General features: G+C 42.5%; 1 long non-coding RNA gene across 1 annotated transcript; it reads right to left on the reverse strand.

Annotated features, from left to right (window-relative positions):
- Nucleotides 1-807: 807 nt before the first annotated feature.
- LOC118844621 lies at nt 808-9,564 on the reverse strand. The gene is made up of 3 exons (XR_005009973.1): nt 9,432-9,564; nt 1,961-2,090; nt 808-1,084 (listed from the first exon to the last, which is right to left on the reverse strand). It is a non-coding gene; the product is annotated as an uncharacterized LOC118844621 (long non-coding RNA).
- Nucleotides 9,565-20,421: the final 10,857 nt, after the last annotated feature.

The following is a 20,421-nucleotide window of genomic DNA, read 5'->3' on the forward strand; positions in this document are numbered from 1 at the left end:
TCTGTGATTCTGCAAAAGAAATGGGCCTGATTTCTTTAGCTTCATCCTTAGTATTATCTTTAGTGCTATGGATGTGGTGATACTACAGCTTCAACATATCTTAACTGATTTAGGGCATGGTTGTTTTGCATTGTAGTGTAAAAAACTTAGGACAAAGTGCATACCCTGAGCTCCTCTGACACTAGGGATGGAAACCAGTTTACTAGACTGTGAGCTCCTTGAAGGGAGGGACCATTTCTTGGTGCATGTTATCCAGCATAAGCCCTTACACATAGCAGCTGCATACTGTCTGTTGAGTGAATGATTGAATAAGTGAATTATATTTTCATGGGGTTTTTATTTTTTGCTTAAATATTTACATGATGTAAGTGGGGTAGAGAATAACAGAAAACATGAGAAGTATATAGAAGGGAGACAGGGACCTTTGGTGTAATGATGGGAATTCAGGGCAAAGCTTATCCATTCCAGCCTCTCCTCATCCAGTGTTGCTAAGTGCCTCTTCAAGGTACTTAGAAAACATGGGGGCTAGCTGTGAGGGGCTAGAGAGGAGTTAAAAAGAATGTACTTGCCCTAGCCAAATTAGGAGTGAGGACTATTTCTGTCACTTTCTAATCGTGTGACCTTGGACAAGTCACTTAACCTTTTCAGGTCTCAGTTTTGTCATCTCTAAAGGAGTGGGTTGGGCTAAATGGTTTATTAGGTACTTTACAACTCTAAATCTATGATCCTATGACTGGGTGAATTCTTATTTTGGGGGAGTGTAGGGTGAGGGCATGAGTCAAAGAAGGAAAAAAAGTTTTGCTAGCCATCAAGAAAAAGAAAAGGCTTTGATGCTTCTCCCTTGTCTATCTCAAGTTTTCCTAACAAAAGAACTGAAAATGTGCTCATCAGCAATGACATGTTGACTTGGATCAGTCTCCTGGTGGAAGCTTCATCAGTGGATAACAGCTCCAGAAGATGGCAGTAGCAGTCCATTGGAAGAATGGCCAGTGGTAGCTCTGGAGGCAGAGTAACAGGAGAGGGCAAAGCTTCAGTTGAGGGTGTCTTAAAGTGTCAGAGGGAAGCACCAGCAGCAAGGAGAGCACTAGGGGCACACAAAAGGAGCTGTGAGAGATAGAAGCCAAGAACAGACAGGGCACAGCAGGTTGTTCAGATATAGGACTATGGGAGGCTGTCCAGCTATGATGTAATCACCTTAGAGCTTGAGTTATTCAAGGGAATGTTTCCTTCCCCTGCCCATAGAGGTGGGAATCAGTGGGAAGTTTTATCCCTTCATATACGATGCTGGTGGTAGAAGATAGAGGTTTTCTGTATTATTTACTTACTGAACAACAACAACATCCTATCCTAATGAAATGTCTTGCTACTTTTGTTATGGTTTTTATTCTGTCTATAGGTTCACTGTTGTTCAGTAACTTTCGGTCCTGTCCGACTCTTCATGACCCCATTTGGGATCTTCTTGGCAGAGATACTGGACTGGTTTGCCATTTCCTTCTCCAGCTCATTTTACAGATGAGGAAACTGAGGCACACAGCTAGTAAGTATGTGAGGCCAGATTTGAACTCAGGAGAAAGAATCTTCCTGACTTGAGGTCCAGTATCCACTTCGTCACTAGCTTAGACAAGTTCAAATCTGACTTCAGACACTTAATAGCTATGTGACCTTAGGCAAGTCCTAACATCTGTTTGTCTCACTAACTTACCTCTCAGGATTGTTGTGAGGATGAAATAAAATATTTGTAATGTCCTTAGCACACTGTCAGGTATATGGTATTTGCTTAATAAATGTTTGTTCCCTTCTCCTTCCTCCCATTTCTATCCTCAGTACTTAGTACAGAGCTTTGCACATAGTAAGCACTTAATAAATGCTTCATTTGTTCATTCATTCACTAGAAACCCTAAATTGTGATTGCTCCCTATTAAAGTCTTGCACTCCACCCAGGATTTGTCCCAGTCCTTACCTTCTGTTTAGGAGCCGAATTCATCTGTTATGCTGGTTTTATAACAGGGATTAATGTCCAGTGAACACTCAGGAGGATCATCATGTTTTCACTTATGACATAATCAAGGTCTGGATTTTGTTAATTAACTCTAGGAGTAAATAAATAATTCATTAACACATCATCCCATTTCATCCCCACCATAAGCAAACATTTACTGAGCACTCACTGGCAAGTAAGTTAGCTTGGGTTTTCTAGAATGAGGGAAAGTTTGAACATTAAAAAGAAAACAAACAAACCCTATACCTATATGTATATCTCTGGTACAAATTTTTATATACATATGAGATAAATACTGCCAGAGGGTGGAATGGAAAGAGCATTAGGTTTGGAGTCAGGAGAGGTGGGTTCAAATCTTAGCTCTGACACTTACCCAGCTGTTTTACCTTGAAGAAATTGTCTCTCCCTGGGCTTCGGCTTCTCTCCCTGCCAGATCCCTTCTGATCCTGATAGTCTGCAATGGAGAGTGTCTCCAAAGTCTTAGTGCAGTTCTGAGCTACTTAAGCTTAGAACTGCACTAAGACTTTTGGGACAATCTGTATTTGTATCATCTTCAAGTTTCAGGAATTAATTCCCATGGCCTCATGATACAGTAGGTTAGTTCATATTATTAGTGCCTGAGGATCTACAGTAGTTGGAAATGCCCAGAAGGTACCCATCATTCTGTTAAAAAACAAAAACAAGTCTCTTTTGTAGGGTAAGCATCTCTAGTTTCTTCAATTAAGGTTTGTATGATCTAGTCCTCTATTCTCTTCACCACCCTGATCTCTTCCCTTTAGGCACGCTCCAGCTGGCCAATATCCTTCCTAAAATGTAGTTTGTCAAACTGGACATGATCTGCTCCATGGAGTCTGATAAGGGCACACAGAACAAGATATGAGGGCTTTCAGAGAGTTTTTTTAAAGTCATTTTGTCCACTGTGTCTGACTCTTCGTGTCCCTATTTGGGATCTCTTTGCCATTTCCTTCTTTAGCTCATTTTACAGATAAGCAAACTGAGGCAAACAAGCTTAAGTGACCTGCCCAGGGTCACACATCTAATAAGTGTCTAAGGCTGAATTTGAACTCAGGTCTTCCTGACTCCAGGCCCAGTGTTCTATCCACTGCATCACCTAGATGCCCTATTTTCAGGGACTATCCAACAGTTTATAACTAAGCCACTATGAAGCAACAAAACAAAACAAACAACCCCCCTAAAACAAAACAAAAAAACCAAAGCAAAGATTTTCCCTGTTTCGTGAGAGAGCAAGAACCACTGGACTTTTCATAATCACAGAGCATCAGAACTAGAAGGAACCTTGTAGAGAATTTCATCCAACCCCTTCACTGTATAGTTGGAGCAACTGAGGCTTGGAGACAAGAAATGTTCAAGTTCAGGTAGCTGGTCGGTATAGCAGATCTGGGACTAGAACTCATGTCTTCCTGGGTTAGTCTTGGCACTAAGTTCACGGAATCTTGTGTTTTATTTGCTAAACTGGATACAGCGCAGGTGTTTTTTAACCATCAGCTGTGCCTTGTGCAAAAGCCTCTGCTCTCCAGAGTTTTGGAAGGTGAGATGCCTCCCTTCATTGGTGGATTCTGAAGAGTTTAAAAAATTCCTTTTTTGACTAGGGCTATACTGGACAGACTTTTCTAGCCATACAATTTGAGAGTAGAATCTGACTCAGAATAGGGACCCAGTCCCTGTTCCTTAATCTCTATCCGTTTTCCCACTTCGTACGTCACAGCCTCTGTTTGTATCTCTTTCCAGGCAATTTCAATGTCTCTTCCCTCCTTCTCCCCCTGACTCACTCTCCCCTTCTTGCAGCCATCTTTGTTCCAAGTCTCTCTGAGATGCTGCATTTTTTCTTCGTCCTCTCTTGCTATGTGATACTACAGGAAGAATCCAGCTACAACATGGTGAAGCCTCATCAGGGCCAGTGTCTCCGATTGGGTCCACCTCAATTTGGTTCTCCTTTATAAGGCCAGAGCCTCCTTTTGAAAGTCCTGGTTTCGGAGAGAGATAGATCATTGGGTAATGTAATTTTTTCTCTATAAAAATAGACTTGGATCAAGAGGTTAAGTTTGAGAAATACTTACAGTGTGCTCTTATGCATTTCTATTTGTCTGACCTGATAGACAGCACTAATACATATTAATATTCCTGCCATAAAACATTGCTCAAGCCAGAGTGACTGACTCCAGAATATTCAGCTCCACGCAAAGAGTCACTCTGCTAATATAAAGGTTAACTTGTATTTCTGAATTATTGATGGTTGCTTGTTACTAATTTTTTCTCAGAAAGAAGGAAATTATTAATGAAGATGATACATAAGAGATTGCTGCCAATGTGTCTGACATCTATTAATGATTTCATCTTGCAACCAGATTAAAAGAGACAGCTGGTATATGTATTTATGCACATAGCTTGCTCCAAATGTGCTGACAACATTGTGGGAGTGGGAAGCAGACAAAGAATGACTGGGAGATATTGGGTGCAGGCAGCTGGTCAGGGGTCCCCTCCCTGTTGATGTGCCCTCTATTGGCTTATTGTCAAATATTTAGCATTTAAGATGCCAACTGGCTTTGAGTTATTTTCCCCTATTGTGTGAGGTGTAGTAGGCATCTGATATTAACATTCTTCTGACATCTCTCCCAATTCTCTAATTATACACACATACAGACACTAGGCAGGTCTGCTAGCACCCTCCTTGCCCCAGACATTCTCTAGCTTTTCTCAGACACATGCATCTACAGTAGACAAATGTACACTCCTGGCTCAGGGGTGACTGAATATCACTACCCAGAGGAGATCTGCTTGTTAGCAGGCAAAATCCCCAATTCTCATAAGTCTGACTCGCAGTTTTATTTAACAGAGTAAGTAACCAAAGAATTATAAAACATTAGAGCAGTGTGGTATAGTGGAAAGAGCCTGAGATTTGGAGTCAGAAAGACCTAGGTTTGAGTCCTGACTCTATCATTGCTAGCTGTATGACTCTCAGATAAGTTTAAGCTCCCTAAGCCTCAGTTTTCTTATCTATAAAATGGGTATGATAACCATCACTGAGATTTCTACAGAACCTCAAAGCTTGCAAACCACTTTGTATGTATGCTTATTTGACACAGCAAATGTGTAAAGTCGATACTTACAGGTATTAATGTCATTTTACAGATGAAGGAACAAAAGCTCAGAAAAGTCACCCATGGTCACCCAGCTACTGTTACAGGTGGGATGTGAACCCAGCTCTTCTCGACTCTCAAGTCAAACACACTACCCACTGTACCATATTGCCTAAATGGGGTCACTCTGAAGACCGAATGAGATAATCTAGGTAAAACATTTTGTGACCATAGAATTCTATATAAATGTAAACAATTATCATATTTAGAGGTAATCTAGTAGAACCTTCTCACATGATATTTAATCCTAAAGGTAACAAGGAGACACTGGGGTTAAGAAGATGGAGAAAATGAGGTCTAGAGAGGGTCAGGAGTTTGCCCAAGGTCCCAGTGGCTAGTAGTCAGCGGCAAACTGAGGACCAGAACCTCCATTTTCTGAACCCAGAAGCACTGTGAAAACCTACCCTTTGATAAACTGAATAACAAATTAATATCATAGTGCTACGCTCAGAGCCAAACACTGAATGATTAACATTTATTTAAAAATGCACTTGTTTCTGACCCAGTCTGAGGAAGCAGAAACATCCTGATGATGGCTGATTCAACTAGTCTCCAGGAAAAGAATCAGTGATTGGGAAGGGACCCTGGCTTATCTTCCTCTTTGAACTCCAGCCCACATCCTCCTTTCCTATGGCATTTGAAATGGAGATTACACTTGGTTGGCTTCAGCTCCGGTTCAGCCCCTTCCCTGAATGTGTGGTCCCTTTTGCTGAATTTGACTGGAGCTAACACTCATCCATGTATCACAGAAACTGCGTGTGCTCCACAGACCAGCAGCAACAGAGATGCTAAGGCTCCAGGGTCTGTGTGCACATACACAAATAATCAGTTTTGAGAAGGATCTGAGAGCTGGAAGTGCCAATGTAAGAAATGCCTTTTTTTTTTCTTTTCCAGAAAAAAGGGGATACTGCCATTAATTGGAATGAGACCAAGGGATTGTGGAAAAGTTACAAGTGTGACTTAGAAACCTCGCTTCTCTATTACTCCTTCTAGGCCCACAAGGATAGCATTCAGAAGACTTTGCTCTCTCAAAATAGAGGGCCTGTGAAATGGAACGCATGGTGGAGGGAGAAGAGTCGGGACACCTGAGGGTTAATTCTGCCTCTGTTACTAACAGGCTGTGAGCCTGGGCTGGGTTCTTTCATCACCCCAGGTTTCAGTTTTCTATCTGTGAAATGGGGGAGTGGGACAAGATGTTTTCTAGGGTCTCTTCCAGTTCTATTCAATTCCTTCAGAAAGGAAGTTTGTACTATGTGCTAAGCATTAGGGATCTATTTATATACACTATATATATATGCACACACATACACACATATACATGCACACATGTATAAGCATATATGTATGTGTATATGCAACACATATGATATATGCCAACATATACATGGATTTTATATAAATATATGTATATATGTATAGGCATACACATATACATACATATATATATGGAACCAGATACAGAGAGACAGAAAAAAGGGACAGAGAGAGATAGAGAAAAAGAGACGGCGGCAGAGAGACAGAAACAGAGATAGTCCCTTTCTCAGAGGGCTTATATTCTACTGGTTGGGATACATCATGGACAAAAACAAATGCAATGCAATTTCAAGAGGGAGAGAGTGTCAGTGTGTTAGTAACTGAAGAGAGGGGGAGTGAGACCAGGAAAGGCCTTCTGGAGGACATAGCATTAGAACAGTGCTTTGAAGGAAGTTGGGGGATTCTATGAAGTGCTGGTTAGGAGGGATCCCATTCCAGATGTGGGGGACCCCTTGTGCAAAGAGGTGAAGCTCTAACTTTTTCTTTTTCTGCCTGGACCCATGATTTCATCTAACATTTCACTGATTTCTAAATCCTGAGTCATCACTAATTCTTCCCTTCCCTTAGCTCCTTAACTGGTTGCTTCTCTAGACCAGACCTCTACTCTAGGGCCAGTGGGTGGTAAATGTTCCCATTTAGCATCCCTTCCATCCCTTGGGAGAATCTAGGAAAGCCTAACTACCTGACAAATCGAACATTTTAATCTTCCTCTACTAGTTGAAATTCTGTGGCCTGACCTGGGCAGAGAGGATTCTTTCATGATGAGACAAGAAGTGTGGCTCTCTGCAACCAGTACTGTCTCTGAAGTCCATGGACCTGGGTTCAAATCTCACCTCTGGATTACCTGTGTGACCTTGACTGCCTGACCTCTTACTGTGTGATCTTGGGCAAGTCATTTAACCAATCTGAGTCTCAGTTTCCTCATTTATAAATGAAAGAGTTGGACTAGATGGCCTGTGAGTATCTTCTAGTTCTAGATTTATCATCCTTTGATTTGGGGCCTATGTTGTGATGTCTGGAGAAAGATGCCCCATGTTTTATCTTGGGAGTGCTGAAGAGCAGAGGTGTGGAGAAATAAGTATCTTGGATACTACAGCTTTTCATCAGCAAACCCCAGGGTTGCTTAGAAAGAAAAGAAGAAATCCTTTATAGAAATTAAGTCTTTGGAATAGACTCATATTTCCTTAGGCTTTTAAGGTTTAAAAGAAGTTTAATTAGAATAAGCCTATGGGACATGTATTAACCCCACTTTGCAGATGAGAAAACTGAGGCTAAGACAGTAAGTGGATTGCCCTGGGTCACAAAACCAGTAAAATGTTGGGGCCAACATTGGAACCTCAGTTTTCTGACTCTATACCCTACAGAAAAATGAGTCCCATGGCTAGGGCTGAATATGTGACTGGGAGTAGAATGGGTACAAGAACTGGGACGGAAGAGCTGTTGAGAACAAAGATGTAGTGTATGAAAAAGCAAAGAATGGGGCACAGAGACAAGAGAGATAGGAAAGTAATCTTGAAATGGTTCTGAAAACAAAACCATGTGAGAGACTTTCAAGAGACCAGCCTCCTCATACTGAAATTTACTCAAAATTGAACTCCCCACGAGCCCAATAACCCTATCACTTGAATCTGAAACAGGTCTTCTCCACTAGCCTCCTGGGCTCTCGGATCTGGTTTCTCTGCCCCCCAAATCGATGCCAATATGGCTCATTGCTTAGCTGGGTGGAGGAAAAAACCCCACAACAAAACCAGAAAACAATACAATACTCTCTTTCCTCGGGAGTGAGAAATAGCAAAAGGAAGGGCAGGAGAGGGAGCTGTTTGCAAAGCTTGCTCGTAGGCTGCTGGTGCCTGCAGGGGCCCAGGGAGAGGTGGGGGGGAATATATCTGTGAGGGTTGAGGGATGAGAGATGTCTATCTTCGGAAAAGGGGGGGGGGGAGATATCGAAGTGTTCTGAGAGGGTGCAAGGAGGATTGTGTAGAAGAGACAGAGTTGTGGGAGGTGGGGAATATTGGGGGTGAGAAGTAGGGGTGGAGAGGGTATATGGGTCTCTAGAGAGGAGATGGGATAAGGGGTAGATGGAGGTGTGCGGCTGTGTGTGGGGAGGAAGGAGGGAGGTGAGTGTATGTGGAGGGGAAGAAAGGAGGAGTGTCTGTGTGTGTGGAGGGGAGGAAGGAGGTGTGTCTGTGTGTGTGGAGGGGAGGAGGGAGGTGTGTCTGTGTGTGTGGAGGGGAGGAGGGAGGTGTGTCTGTGTGTGCGGAGGGGAGGAGGGCGGTGTAGCTGTGTATGTAGGGGGAAGAACAGGGGTGTGTCTGTGTGAAGGAGGAGGAGGGAGGTCTGAGGATGAGGGGTGTGTGGGGAGGTCGAGGTGTGTGTGTGTGTGATCTGTGTCTGGGGAGGAAGGAGGTGTGTATGTGCGGGGGAGAAGGGAAATGAGTGGGGGGACAGAAGGAGGCGCGTTATGGTGGGGGGGGGCCGGAGAGAGGTATGATGGGGAGGGAAGTATGTAGTGGGGGTGAAGGAGGGTGCCTGTGGAGTGGGGAGGTGTGTGAAAGGAGGTGTGTTTGTGTCTGTGGGGGTGCGTTGAGAGACGTGGGGATGCGTGTGGATGTCTGGGAGGTGCGTAAGGCAGACGTGTGTGTGTATATGTTTGTGGACGCAGAGCTAACAGAGTTAAGTGAATAATCGGGAGAAAAGACCGTTTTAGCCCTAGAGTCCCAGTCAGCCCAAGCTTGTTCTCAGCGGAGGTCTCCCCACCCTCGAAACCCTCTCGGAAAGCCGGCTGAGCCAGGGGCATGTTTGTAGGGGGCTAGTCTACACTGGGCCACAGCCCCGAGTTTCAGGCGCCTCTTCTCCTCCAGGTTCCCCTTTCCCACGTGCCCCATCAACCTCTCTCGCCCCTCTCTGTCCCCCCCCCCCCCCACGTGTCTGGCCCCCGTGCCCCGGGCCCCGCCCGGTACCTGCACAGCCGCCTGGGCCGTGTCCTCAGCCACCTGCCAAGTGGGCTGCACGGCGGACAGACGGCTGGGGTCGGGCCAGAGCGGAGGCTCCCGTGCAGCCTCTCTGGGGTAAGCCCCTAAGGCAGCTCGGGGAGGACAGGCCAGTCGAGCCTCCTCCCAAGTCCGGAGCTCCTTTCCGGGGGTCTGCGCTCAGCCGGCTGGGCTGTGGCGGTTCCGTGGGCTCCAGCCGAGGAGGAGCGAGTGCGCGCCCGGGTGTGCGGGAGCGGAGGCAAGGAATAGGCGGGCGTTAGGACTCGGGGGAAATCTCCTTTCCCACCCCCTCCCTCTCGCATTTGCTCCCCCCCACCTCCCCGGCTCGGTGCCCCTCCCCCTTGTCCCTCCCCCCTTCCCTCCTTCCCTCAGTTGGTGCTACTCCTCAGAGCCGAAGAGCAGCCGCCCGAGCGCGGAACCCAAGCCCGGAGCGCGGAGCCGCGGCGCTCAGTCTCCGCTGAGGACGCCGCCGCCGCCGGGGCTGTTCGCCAGCCCACTGCCCCCAGCCCCAGCCTCTGATCGGCCGCCACTGGAAGGGGATGCACCCGCCAGTAAAGCATGATCAGGACTGCTACGTTTGTCTTCCTTCTGCAGCTGTTGCACCCAGCAGAGGGACAGGGCTTTGCAGGTGAGTGGGGCCGGGAAGCGCCTCCAAGTTGAGGCGGGGGCTGGGAGTTGGCCATTGGTTTCAGCTGGGGACCGGGTGCCTCGCCCAGCGCCCCGCCGCCGGTCCCGGGACTCACCTCCCTCACCAGATCTGCTCCGGTGCTTGGCCAGGGCTGCAAGTCCGCGTCCCCCCCAGATCGCAGCAGCGGGCTCTGTGTCACAGTCACGGCCGTCGGAGGAACCGTTGCCAGCCGGTCAGTCCCGGGCCAGCCCCGCTCGGTCTCCGGCTGGCGTCTAGTGCCGGCTGTCCCAAGCGCTCTCGAAGCCGCCTCAGTCCACTTTTCCCCAAGGTCCCGCAGGGAGCCTCGTTTCACGGTCGCGGGGACCGCGGACTGGCTCGCAGCCTTCACCTGTGTGGGGGGCTCGGGCTGAGAACCAGCTCCGAGCGGTTTGCGGGAGCCCTGAGTCTCCTTTCCCTTTGGAGGCTTCTCCGCAGCTCCAGGGACAAAGTTACAGCCTCTGCTCCAGGGATGGCATTCTCAGGCTTCTTGCCTAGCTAGCAGCTGTTCTGAAACCAGAGAAAGAGGCAGAGGCCGGCCAGCGGTAGAAGACAGTGCTAGCTACCATCTACCTCCCCCCACCCCCATTCTCGTACCTTTAAATCAAAAGTTGGTCAGCCTTTTAAAAAAGTGGAGTAGTTACTTTCCATTGAGGGCCTCGGGATTGGATAACTTCCTCGGATGCTGGGAATATTTGGACTGTCTATTTCACACTTGTCAGAGTCTGTCAGCCTAATATTTGAGGTTGTTGGATTTGGGGTATCTGTCCCTTGCAACAAGTCTGTTTTCCCCTCCCTCCTACAGTTCCTTTAGACATAGCTAGAATTACTTAAAGACGACAGGTGCCTATTCAGGCAAGTGGCTGTCTTCCCGCCCCTGGATGGGAAGGCTTCTTTCCATAAGAATGTAATATCCAGCCATCTCCGATGATTAATTTTCTTCCTCTTCAACCCCCACCCCCTTATAAACCTCCACAAGACTAACTTAGGTGATGGTCTTTGGATATATAGCTAAGAGTTAAAATGGCATAAATTCCCAAAATTTCTTATTCTTCTGTTGGGAAAATAAAAGGGGGGGGGGGTGGCAACCAAACCTCAATCTTATCCTCGGAGAACGTTTTGTGTTGTGTGGTGAGTAGTGGAGACAGTCTTGCTTATCTGTCAGAACCCCTTTGCAGTCAAATGACTTTGTCTTGGGTCTGGTTCAGTTGGATTTTGGAAAAGTTTGAAAGATGATAATGTGATGGCAATAATAAAATTGGGTGAATGGTAGGAAGAATCTGAATTGGTGAAGATTGTACTGATGTGCAGCTAGCGGAATACGACCCTTTGTGTACTTGATCTCTGTGTTCCGTATAGACAGAGCAATCATTTCAGTGTTACACAAACAATTTGACAGTAACAATCCATGGTCCCCAGAGTAAGACACTGAGGAGGGAGTAGTGGAGTTTTTCCTGTTAAAGATAGTGTTGACGTTTCTTTCCATTGCCTTAATAGATGGGAAATGTGCTTGACCATGTTGAGTTTTAACTGCTCAGTTCCAGAAAAAAGAGGTTGAGATAAACCAAATGGTACTTAATAAGAAATGGCTGGATTTAGATTGCTAAGCAACAGCTGTTCACATACATTACCAAGGCTTTAAAAAAAAAAACCCAAACCTTTGGGAAATGTAGTCTTATAAAACAAACTGCTTCTGAGGTAGACCGAGAAACAGTTGTAATGACTGCTCCAATAGAAATGTTAGGCTTGAACTGGCATAATGTTTTAAAAAATGAGGATGACATCAAGGCTTTTTTGCCACCGGGAACTGTACCTTTCTATTGCTTGAAAGATTCTTCGAGGTGTTTGATTTGAGGAGGGAGAAAAAGGGTTAGTGAACAAGGAGAGAGAACCTATACTGAAAGGTAATAAGTCTACAGAGTATGTGTTTTCCCCAGTAAGGATTTCATGTGAGGAGAGTGAAAGAAATAACAGTACATTAAAATCTTGCTGTGGAATGTGAGGATAGCAATTTCCACAAGAGAATCTTAGTCATGGGACACTGTGAGAAGTGTGTGTTTTAGATTTCACTTGACTTTCTAGGTTTTCATATCCCCAAAATCTCTTACAGCGTGTACACCCCAGGTAAAGGAACATACACAAAGAATCACCAAATCCCTATCTCCATTCCCTTGAGTTTCTGCTGGAACCAGGAAGTTCCTCAGGGAAGCTGTCCAGTGCTGAATGCTCTGCAGTTTGATTGGTTTCCATTGGGTGGTGCTCTTTCCCTAACTATTAAAATGCAAATCTTCTCATCTCTGTGAAGGAACTTTTCCCTCCCTCTGAGTAATGTATTTATTCAGCAGCCTTTTGTTAAAACATTTAGAAAAGTGCGAGAGCAGCCAGCACCTTTTCTTTGTTTGCTATTTCATAACACACAAGGAAGGCAAGTAGGCTTGGCATCTAGTTTTTTGGGGGAAAAACATGACTTGTGTTTCAGTACCATGTGTCCCTGTTGGTTCTACCTGTGATATTTCACATTTCAAATGCTGCTTTATTATTGAAGGGCTGCAGTTGTTAAGGATTGTCTGACTGATGAAATGAATTTGTGTTGGAAACTCTGGCCTTCCTAAGAACCATTAATTTGTAGAAACTGTGTTCTGTTTGTAGCATTGTTTCCTTTCTAATGTCATGCTAACTAGCCCATTTAATTATTAGACTATTTCTTCCTGTCTTTTCACCCTCATTCAACAAACGTCTACATTTGTTGATGGAGATAAATGGTGAACATTGAACAAATCTATTGGCCTGACACTACTAACATAATTGCACAGTCTTGTCAACTTAATGGGAATTTGTGGGAACAAAATCTAAAGCCAATATAACCACAGGTTGATGTTATTTAGGAATCCTAGCTAAAACTTGGAAAGTTTGATGGCAATAGAAAATCTCCTTGCATGGTTTTTTTTTCCTTGCTGTTTCAGCTACCTTGTTTTCAATGGAAAATTTGGATTCTAAAAGTTGCCTAGATTTTTATATTTAGTTCCAAACTGGGACTGCAATCACCTGTTGACCAAGAAACCCAAACCTAGCAGATGAACCAATGTTGTCTAATTATGCTATTTACAGGTTTGCTCTTACCCCAACTTTTTTTTCACACTATCCAATATATGATGCTAATTTTTGCAGGTGGGAAAAATAATTAAATTATCAACCCTTTAGTAATGACTTGGGGTCCTGATGGAAGAGAAGGGATCTGAAAAAAGGCTGAGGGGATAATTATTTCATTTTCCAGCAAATCTTAGCACCAGGAATTTGACAGCCCGAACAGATCTTATGGAAGAAACAGCTCTATGTTGCAGTTGTTACCAATGTAGTCATTTAACTCAATAATCACTTCTACCCTCCTCTGGGGAGCTGTTAGCAGTACAGTGCAACTTTATTTTCTGTCCTTGCTTGCTTGATTTTTTGTCTAATAAAAGAACAATTAATGGCTAGTGATAGTCTAAAATTCTGTTTCTATAACAGTTGTGACACACACACACACCCTCTGTGTTAAGAACAGGCTCATTCTGGGTGCATTCTGGTATGTTTACACAAGTGCAAGGACTCTTCACACATACTAAATTTCTTTTCTCTTTTGGTTTGGTGAAATTATTGTATAATTCAACAATAGGATCTTTTCTAGTAGAGTTAATGTCACCTTTATGAACTATGATCATAGGAGATGATAGCATTTCCTCTTTAAATAAGGGATGACATTGTGTTGCTGTGGAAACAGTAGCAGTGCAAAATACATGGTGGGTACTCAATAAATATTAATTGATGATGATGATGTTAAAATCCCATAGCAGAGAAAGTGAAGTAGGTTGTTTTTGACCACTACCTTATGATTGTAAACACAGAAAATAAAAGTGAATTTGCTAAGCTTATCAGCCTGAGAGGCAGGTTTTGGCTTTTCTCCTTTGTGAGGGTTAGTATAGACAAGGGAGCTTTGTGAGCTTAATACTCAGTTGGTGATACTGCTTTTAAAAATAGTTTCCAAATTAAATTTTCTTCTACAGGTGACAGTAATGCATTTGGACATCCTAGTAATGTGCAGGAAATGTTCTGTTGTAAGCACACTTAACCTCCTGAATTGGCACCTATAAAAAATAAACTGTTGCCAGATATAACAGGAAAACACGTGGCTCCTTTAAAAAGTGTGGACTGTACAGACCTTGGAAGAGACGACAAGACAGATAAAGTTACCTGCCTTTGTGGGAAAAGAACTAGATTTTTTGCATGCACTACAAGTTTCATGAATCAACTTAGCAGCAAAAAAAAGGAAAAGCAAATCCTCAGATATGTTAACAGAAGTATGGAATTCAGAAGGTGGGGTGGGATAGTGATATTGCGGTCTGACCCACAGTCTGGGGACTACATTTCAGGAGTACTGATTGACAAGCTTTGGCTTGTGCGGAAGAGGGTGGCCAGGTGGAGTGGAACTTAGAAACTGTGTCATATGAGGATTAGTTGAAGACATGTGGGGCTGGGGATGTACGTACAATGAAATACTTAAAAGGAGTCTTCAAGAATGAGTGATTGGGTTTTTTCTTCTTGGACCCAGAAGGCAGACAAGAGGTAGAAGTTATAGAAAGGCAGATTTCAGTTCAATATAAAGAAGAAATTGGTAGTAAAAGGAAGAAATTGGTAGTAAATGCAAGTATTCACAAATTGAATGGACTAATAAGCATTTGTATAATGCTTTGGAATTTGCAAAAATGTTCCTTACATATATTATCTCATTTGAGCCTTCCAACAACCTGTTTATGTCGATACTACAGATGATATTTACTCTGAAATAGGTAAGAAAACTGGGTCCCAGAGATGTTCAATGACTTCCCCATGGTCCCATACCAGTAAATATTAGGTAGAATTTGAACTCAGGTCTTTGTGACTTCCAGTTCATCACTTTATCCCCCATGATATGTTGTCATACTCTACTGAGGAGGTAGTGAATTCCTTCTATCTGGAGGTATTTAGGCAGAGATCAGATGGCTACTTGCTGAGGAAGTTGTAGAAGAGAATTCATGTTACATGGAGAAGTCAGACTAAATGGCCTTTTTAAAAGTCCTTTTCAACTTGCAGCAGAGTCTATGATGGGGTTGCTCAAGTAACTAAACTGAGGCATAATGGTATGGCAGAAAGAACACTGAGATTGGAGTAGAAGATTTTGGTTTGAGTACTTGCCACTGTCCCTTAAGGGCATCATGACATTGAGCAAGTTATTCTGTATCCTTAGGTCTCAGTTTCCCCACTGGCAAAGTGATATTTTGTAGAGAGGAATTGTTGTTTCAGGTGATGACTGACCTAGATGATTCCTAGGGGTCTTTTTGGACTCTGGCAACCACTTACATCTCATGTCCCACCCTGGTATGGGAAGTGACCCTGAATTTGTGTCAGCTCAGGCAAGTTCCGCAATCTAGAAGGTAGAGATGGGTTATACTCTGAGGACTAGACTAGCCAAATGTAAGGAGTCTTATCACCAGGAAGTTGTCTACCATGTTGTATTTTTGGGGGTGGGGGTGGTGCGTGTGGCCAGCCTCATGAAGAACATTTACTAAGGCATGGAGGTGTTACTACTTGTATGGGTAGGGAAAGTGCCTGTAACATTAAAATCATAGATTTATGAAGTAATTTTAAGTATTTCTCTCACAGAGTTGTTGATGGGGATCAAACTGAACAAAAGAAATCAACAAGATTTATGATTTGTGACCATAAAGTACTGTAGAAGTGTCAGTAAACAGAAATGATATTGAGAATCCTGGGGCGGGGAGGAGGGGTCTTCTATGTTAAATTTATGAACTTAAGGAACAAGAGGACATATTTAAGCATTTAGGAGAGCATTGACTTCCCAGCACTAAAAGGAAAAGCAAGTACCTTTGGGATTATTGAAAACAAAGCATGTCAGATAAGCTTAACAGTCTTTTCAAGCACATTAAAATATTAGGGCTTGAAGAGAGCACCTTGGATAGATATTAGAGAGTGGTTAGAGTGTCTCATGAAATCTTACTTTCAAAATTGATTCAAATTGGCTTGTAGAAGAACAAAGGCACATGGATTTCATGGATTAATAACAATCAGAAAGGTCAGAAAGAAAGAACATGATAAATAGCATTGTGTAGAGAAGGGTCAGTGTCTCTTATTGGGGGCCCTAGAAATCAACATTCACTCTAGTCCTTGGGCAGTTCTGTTTTTCTCCCGAAAGAAGGAGAAAATAACTTATTAATGAAATTTGTTTATAATAAAATCTGAGCGTTGAAAAAGTCTTCAGAGGACATTCAATCCAACCTCCTACCTGAAAGCTTGGAGTCCCTTCCACAACATAGGACTCTAGATCTAGAGGCAGAGGGAACTTTAGAAGCCACCTAGTCCAACATCTTCATTTTACATTTGAGGAAACTGAGGCCATAGGGGGTAAGTGACTTGACTGAGGTCATGCCTGTAGTAAGCAGCAGAGCTAGGATTTGAATACAGGTTCTCTGACTCCAGATCTAGTGCTCTTTCCACTGTACTGTGCTGCCACTGATAGACAAGTCATCATCCATTCCCTGAACACCTCTGAGGAATGAATGTCAGGTGGGTTGTTACTGCCTTCTGAGGTATCCCATTTCACTTTTGGACAGTGATTTTTGTTTTTAATTTTTTAATTTATTTTTAACATTATTTTTTCTTTTTACATTTTGAGTTGCAAATTCTTTCCCTCCCTCAAGCCCCTCCCTTGAAAAGGCAAGCAATATGTTATCAATTATGCATAGGAAAATAATTAAAAGAAGAAAAATAAAATAGTATTCAGTTTGCATTCAAAGTTCTGTCTCTGGATGTGGATAGCATTTTTCATTATGAGTCCTTTGGAATTGTCTTGGATCGTTGTATTAACTAGAATAGTTAAATCTTTCATGGTTGACCATGAAAATGCTGCTGTTCCTGGGTACAATGCTCTCTTGTTTCTGCTCACTTTACTTTGCATTAGTTCATATAAGTCTTCCCTGATTTTTCTGAATGATCTTGTTCATCATTTCTTATGGCATTCATCATAAAAGTATTCCATCACAATCATATACCACAGCTTGTTCAGCCATTCTCCAATTGATGGACATCCCCTCAATATCTTATTCTTTGCCACCATAAAAAGAGCTGCTAGAAACATTTTTGTGCATATAGATATTTCTTTTGCTTTGATCTCTTTGGGATACAGATATGGTAGTATTGCTGGATCAAAGGGTATACATAGTTTTATAGCCCTTTGGGCATAGTTTCAAATTGTTCTCTAGGATGGTTGGACCAGTTTACGAATCCACCAGCTGTGTATCAGTGTCTCTGTTCTTCCACATCCTTGCCAGCATTTTGTCCTATTCCCTTTTCATATTTAATGGACAGGTGTTTGTTAGGAGCTTATCTCTTATAATGTGCCCATATTTTGTTTTCCTTGTAGCTGTCATTCATTGGCCATAGTTCTGCCCTCTGGATTAAGTTGAAAAAGGTGAATTCTGCTTCCACATTATAGACAGACCTACAAATAACTGAAGATAGCAACAATATCTTTCTTCTTATTTGTAAAAAGTGCTTAGCATAATGCTTGGCGCTTAGTAGGCATCATATAATTTGCTTATTCCTTCTCCCCATATTCTTCATCCTTCTCACCATATTTCCTTTTCAGACTAAGCATCTTTCAAACAATTTTTCATATGGCATGAGTTTTATGTATTGGGTCTCCCCTAATCTGGTCATGTCCCATCTTGGCAATGTCCTTTGAATTTAGGAGGACCAACACAGCCCTCATCTTAGACATTCTACCCTAATTAATATAATCTGACAGGACAACAGCTAAAAAAGGTCATGCTATATCACACTGGTAACTCATTGAGCTCGCTAAATCCTCCAGGTCTTATTTACATGAATTTATTGTCTAACCATATTTCCTTCATCCTGTATTTTTGCAGTTGACTTTTAAGAATCTAAGTGAAGGGTTCTACATTTATCTTTATTAACTGTAATCTAATTTTATCTCATCATCTCATGGTAGTGGTAATATAATGTAATGGAAAGAGCCCTAGATTCAGGTCTTGGCTTTGACAGTTATAGGCTGTGTGACTAATGGCAAGTTACTTAACGTCTCTGAGATTGAATTTCTTCATCTGGAAAAGGGTAAATATGAGGAAAGCACTTCATAAACCTTGAAACATTGTAGAAGCATTAGCTGCTGTTGTTATGCTGATAAGCATGAAAGTCCTACTATTTTTTTTGCCTTTTTACTGAGATTGAATGATATGACTGTTAAGGTCTCTTCCAGATGTACACCTATGGTTTTATGACTCTTTTCCTTCTTGCTACAAACACGCACAGGTGTCTTCAGTCTTTTAAGAAAAACAGGCTTCTATTGAACCTTCTATCCGCTTTGTCAAACTCCAGAAAATGTAGTCTGTGCTCTTTCCTATTTCCTTACTGTAGTCAAACTTCCAGAATTGGTAGTCTGTACTCTCTCTCTTATTTCCTTACCATTTTTCTTTACAGTTTTTCTCACCTCTTGTAGTCTGGCTTCCATCCCAAAACTCTACAGAAATTTCTTGTAAGGTCATCAGACTAATTGTCTAATTTATTTATCCTACCTTCCCTCCCTTTTTTGGTTCTCATTCTTCTTGACCTTTTTTTGCAGCATTTGACACTAGACATTCTTCCTTGACTCTTTTTTGATGAGAGACTCTTCCAGACCCTACTTTCCAAGGTTTTGTAATTGGCCTTTTTTGTTACATTCTTTTTCTTGAAAATTCTATGATTTCAACTGTCATCTCCATGTAGATATCTTCCAAATCTACATGTGTAGTTCTGACCTCTGTACTGACTCCTAAATCTGTATTTCCAGTGGTCTACACTAGGGCACAGGTTCCCAAAGTGGGCAGTACTGCCTGGGGTGGGGTGTAATAGTAGTAGTAGTAGCAGCAGCAGCAACCTCAGGCGCAATTGGGGGGTGTCAAATAAAAATAAGGGGGTGGTGGAAGCGTAAGGAGAAAAGAAGAGATAAGACAATTTTGAAGAAACATTTGTACACATTTCATCTGTTGTGTAACAAGATTAAAGTTATAGCAATTACATTGTTTTCCAAAAAAAACCACACAAAATGCAAGTTATAACCCATCAGTGGTCAAGTCCATCAACAGGTTTTAATGAGCAAGTGTTGGCAGGCAAGCGTGTTGCATATTATCAGAAAGTCCAGCATGCGTTGACAGCTATAAATGTGTGTAATGATGTGTTTACAATATGATACTATATGGTTATATGATGCAATATTGCATCATCAAAATTTCAATTCAGGAAATTTAAAATAAATTATTAAACTTATTATTAAGATGCATAATTTAAAAACAAATTTATTTTTTTTGAAATGATGCAAATTAAAAATAACCATTAAAGGGTTAAAGAAAGTACATTTCCAAGTGGTCATTGAGTAATTTTTTTAAAAAAGTGGGTGATAGGCCAAACAAGTTTGGGAACCTCAGACTCTAGAGGATATGTCCACCTGGTTCTGTAGGCACCTCAAAATTGATAATTCTGAAACCATATTATCTCTCTCCTCTCCTCCAACGTGTTATTCCTTCTGAGTTACATATTTCTGTTAATGGTACCATCCTTCTAAGTATTTGAAACCTTGGGGTTATCTTTGATTTTTTCCTTTCCCTCAGTTCTCAGTCTGATAATTTACAAAGACTCGTTGACTCTGTTTCCTACTAGAGCTACCAAATTACATGGTTATTCCCATCATGTTCATTGTGGTTACAGTCTATGTGTGTGTGTGTGTGTGTGTGTGTGTGTATGTATATGTATATGTATATGTGTATATATATATATATATGTGTGTGTGTGTGTATGTATGTATACATACTCTGAAGGTAGCCATTAAGCTAGAAATCTCAGAACTGAAGGGGGAGAGGTTTTGCTTGGGGGCTCACTCATTGGAAGAGCTTTGCAGTGATTTCTCCAGACGAGACTCTGGGTAGCTTTTAAGGAGCCCTCCCCCCAACCCCCGCTTTGAAAACCCAGATGTTATTGATTCTCCTCTCTCTGGTAACTGTGTATGTATTGCTATGGTCAGACAGTTAGAAGCCTGTCTGTTTATTTGTTCTGTTTATATAATTTCTGCTTGTAATTTCTGTTTTTTTCTCTGAAATTCAGGTGCTGGCTTTTCCCCTGAACTAAGTGAATGATACATGTATGTTTAATTAAAATAAGATTGTTAATCCCTTAAAGTTGTTTTCCTTGGAAAAGCTGATCAAAGAA

The sequence above is a fragment of the Trichosurus vulpecula genome, chromosome 3, assembly GCF_011100635.1.
Source record: "Trichosurus vulpecula isolate mTriVul1 chromosome 3, mTriVul1.pri, whole genome shotgun sequence".
Classification (NCBI taxonomy): Eukaryota; Metazoa; Chordata; class Mammalia; order Diprotodontia; family Phalangeridae; genus Trichosurus; species Trichosurus vulpecula.